The sequence below is a fragment of the Nicotiana tabacum genome, chromosome 19 (genome assembly GCF_000715075.1).
Source record: "Nicotiana tabacum cultivar K326 chromosome 19, ASM71507v2, whole genome shotgun sequence".
NCBI classification, from domain to species: domain Eukaryota; kingdom Viridiplantae; phylum Streptophyta; class Magnoliopsida; order Solanales; family Solanaceae; genus Nicotiana; species Nicotiana tabacum.
The window spans coordinates 132794248-132799060 of record NC_134098.1 but is presented as its reverse complement, the minus strand read 5'-3'; positions in this window follow the sequence as shown (position 1 = coordinate 132799060).

Below are 4813 nucleotides of genomic sequence, written 5' to 3'. Positions count from 1 at the left end.
ATGGATATCTGTTCTTCACTATAACCTTGTTCAGCTGGCGGTAATTATTATACATCTGCATAGAACCATCCTTCTTCCTTACAAATAAGACAGGAGGACCCCAAGACGATACATTGGGCTGAATGAAGCCCTTATCAGGCAATTCATGTTACTGTTCTTTTAATTATTTTAACTTTGCTGGGGCCATACGATATGGTGGAATAGAAATGGGCTGAGTGCCCGATAATAAATCAATGTCAAAGTCAATATACCTGTCGGGTGGCATACCCGAAAGATCTGCTGGAAATACATCAGGAAAATCCCTTACTACAGGAACTGACTCCACGGTAAGAGTATCAATACTAGCATCTCTCACATAGGCCAGATACATATCACACCCCTTCTCAACTATTCGTTAATCTTTAATAAATAAAACAACCCTGCTAGGAACATGATTCGAGGTACCTCTCCACTCTAGTCGTGGTAAACCTGGCATAGCCAATGTCACCGTCTTGGCGTAGCAATCAAGAATAACGTGATAGGGCGACAACCAGTCCATGCCCAAAATAATATCAAAATTCACCATACTGAGCAATAATAAATTAGCTTTGGTCTCAAAACCACTGATAACAATTAAACACGACTGATACACACAGTCCACAATAATATATTCAGCCACGGGTGTAGATACATAAATAAAAGAACTCAAGAAATCACGTGATATGCCCAAATACGGGGTAAAATAAGATGACGCATAAGAATAAGTGGAGCCTAGATCAAATAAGACTAATGCATCTCTATGACAGACCGGAATAATACCTGTGATAACAAAATCAGATAGAACAGCCTCTATCCTAGCAGGAAGGGCATAATATCTGGCTTGGCCTCCCCCTCTAGGGCGACCTCTACCTGTTCGACCTCCACCTCTAGCTGGTTGTGCAGGTGGAGTGGCAACTGGTGCAGTAATCATGGCCTGAGAAGCCTGAGGGCCCTGTGGAATAGGTGGGGCCTGAGAAATCTGTGAAGGTGCACCCCTCCTAAATCTGGGGCAATCTCTCATAGTATGACGAGTGTCACCACACTCAAAACAAGCCCTCGGAGGACGTGGCTGCTGGGACTGGCTCGGGCCTGATCGACTAGACTGCCCGCTGAAAGCACCCTGTACAGGAGGTACAGTAGACACTGGCAGTGCATAATATGGAACCTGAGGTCTGGGAGTAGCCGGAATACCACTGGAAGCTGGAAGTGCTGAATGAATAGGACAGCTCACATAACCTCTACCATGGTGGGCTGCAAGTGGGGCACGAGAATTATTAGATGTGCCAGAATCTCGGGGTCTCTTAGATTCCCTCTCTTCCCACTCCCAAGTCTGCATACCTTCCAATCTCATAACAATTGACACCACCCGTTGGTATGTGATGTCCATCTCTAGCTCTCGGGCCATACTCAATCTGATACTAGGGTGGAGACCCTCAATAAATTTGTGAACCCGCTCTCGAACAGTAGCAACTAAGGCTGATGCATGCCTAGCCAACTCACTAAATCGAACCGCATACTCTGACACGGTCATAGAACCCTGGCGCAGCTGCTCAAACTCTGCGCGCCATGCATCTCTAAGACTCTGAGGAACATACTCCCTTAAGAACATATCTGAAAATTGAGTCCAAGTGAGTGAAAATGCCTCAGCGGGACTATCCAACTCATATACCCGCCACCACTAGTAGGCTGCTCCTCTAAACTGGAATGTTGTGAAAGAAACCCTACTGGAATCCACAATACCCATAGTACGAAGGATACAGTGACATTCTTCCAGAAAACCCTGAGCATCCTCTGAAGCTAAACCGCTGAAAGTGGGAGGGTGGTACTTCTTGTACCTCTCGAGCCTGAGCTGCTCCCCCTTGAAATTGTTGTCCTAATATCAGGTCGAGCTGGGGCAACTGGCTGCACTGGTATAACCTCTGGGGCATGGTCAACTTGGGGCCGTGTCTCTAGAGTACGGGCGACGGGAGTATGTGCTCCTCCCTTGGCCTGAGATGTGGCAGGAGCAAGTGGAATTAACCCTGCCTGAGCTAGAGTGCCTAACATGCTCAAAAACTACGCAAGAGTCTCCTGAAGTACAGGAGTAGTAACAGGCGTCTCAGGTGCCTCCTCTCCAACCGGAGCTACTGGTGGCTCTGGTGCAACAACTCGTGCACGTGCTCTGGCTGCACCGCGTGGTCTTCCTCGGCCTCTACCCCAGCCCTGACCTCTTGCGGATCCAACAGGGGGCGCTGGTCTCTGATCATCGGATCCAGTTGTGCGTGTCCTCACCATCTGTGAGAGAATAGAAAGATAATGGTTTAGAACTTTGAAGTCAACAGTGTGCACCATAAGGAATCAAAGAAGTGAATATTTTCCTAACAGTTCCATAGCCTCCCGAAGATAAGTACAGACATATCTGTATCGATCCGAAGACTCTACTAAACCTGTTTGTGACTCATAACACCTATGAACCAAGAGCTCTGATACCAACTTGTCACGACCCCAAATTCCCTCCGTAGGAGGTCGTGATGGCACCTAGTCTCTAAGACTAAGTAAGCCTATCGATGCGGAATAATAATAGATATCTGAAATAAATAAACTATAATTCAAACAATTTCAACTCCCAAAACCTGGTAGAAATAAGTCATAAGCTTCTAAAAATTTAATCTCTATGTCTATATACATCAGAGTCTAAAGCAAATAAGGAAGACAACATAACAAGATAGAAGGGGACTCCGGAGTCTGCGGACGCTGACAGATATACCTCAAAGTTTCCTCATACAACTAGTTTACTGATGCTTGGTCTGATAAGATGTACCCGGATCTGCACAAAAAGATGTGCAGAAGCGTAGTATGAGTACACCACAACGGTACCCAGTAAATCCAAGCCTAAACTCGGTAGAGTAGTGACGAGATCAGGTCAGGCTCTACTGAAAAATAAATAATGACATGATAAAATGTTTAACAATGTAATAAGATAAAATGACAAGAAAAATGAATCAAGTAGTATGTCACCATTTAATTACACCAAATAATGGCAATTGATACCTCGTAGAAGCAAAACAGAATTCTTTTCAACTTTAAGAAAATCACAACAATAATCAAAGGCAATTGCGGCCATAAATCAATATCAACAAGGACACTCCCCGAGGTACCGCCTCGTAGTCCCAAATCATAAATAAATCCACAATATCTCAATTTCTTATATCACCGCGGGAGCCTTTACATTTAATTTTAAAGAAAAAAATATATTTTCCCCCGAAATAGCATCTCGCGTTTTTGCCATCCTTATCACACCGCATGACTTCTAGTAGTTTTCCCTACTAGCCACGCGTATCAAGCCACCCTTATCTCACTGCATGCGTTTCAATACCCAGATCTTATACCACCGCATGCGTATCAATATCACAATTTTGCACCTCAAGTGCCCAATATTTCAATTTGCCAAAATAAATCAACAACAATATTTTTCCACAATAAAGAGCTCACAGCTCCATCACAATGATCACGAAAATCTCACAAAATATTCGGGAATAAATAACTCAGCAAAATAATATTTCAAAATTTTAATACGTTGCTTCTATACCAAATTTAAAATGTCAAATAATTCATATTAATAATATTTAATTTAAATAAAATCACCCTTTAAATAATGCACAAAATAAAAGAAACCAAGTTTCAAATAAACAGTTAAAACAATTAGCAGGAAAAAGTCAAGTAAATTTAAAGTATAAATATTTAAATCAGTGATGAAGAATATAACATGGTAAAATTATTTAATTAATATGCAACAACGATCTACATAATTTAAAGACATAATCTTTCACATTTAACCCGTGTACACACTCGTCACCTCATGTACACGACTTTTAACACATTTCAATTTATCACTTTAATACCAATCCTAGGAAAAAAATTTCCCCACACAAAGTTAGACAAGTCACTTATATCGACTTGCTCCAATTTAACCAAGTAGTATATTTTTTCCTCGATATTTCGACTCTGATCGACTCGTATCTAGTCTAAATTAATTCGATATAGTCAACAAAAATTATAGAATCAATTCCATAAGAAAATACTATATTTTTAAATAAAATCCGAAATTAACTCAAAATTTATCTGTGGGTCCCACGACTCGGAATCCGACAAAAGTTACGAAATATGAACACTCGTTTACCACGAGTCTAACCATATCAAAATGACAAAATTTCATTAACAATTCGACCCTCATGTTGCGGCGTGCAGCCCAATCCCATAAATATGCAACATGTTGCGACGTGCAGCCCGATCCCATAAATATCCTCACAAATTAAGCCCTCGGCCTCACTCAGTCATAAACCTCTCAAGCCACTCGGGCTTTTCAGTAAAACAGGGCATTCATCCCAAAATATTTATATGCATCAAAATAGAGTCATAAAACTGAGTTATGCGGTAAACAAGTATAATCATGACTAGTATAGATTTTTAATCGAAAACAGTAATAGGATAATAAAAATAAAATAAAACCCCTAAGGGTCCAAACAGCACTGGCACAAGGCCCAAACATGGCATTCAGTCCAATTAACAGAAACTCTTTCTAAAAACACATAAGCATCATATAATTTCCACAAAAGATGCAACTTTACAGTTGCTACGGGATGAACCAAATCACAATCTTCAACAGTGCACACCCACACGCACGTCACCTAGCATGTGCGTCACTAAAAATAGTAGAATGATACAAAAATCCGGGGTTTCGTACCCTCAGGACTAGATTTACAATCGTTAATTTTCTCGAACCGGTCAAATCTCTACCCCGCAATGCTCTTGCCTC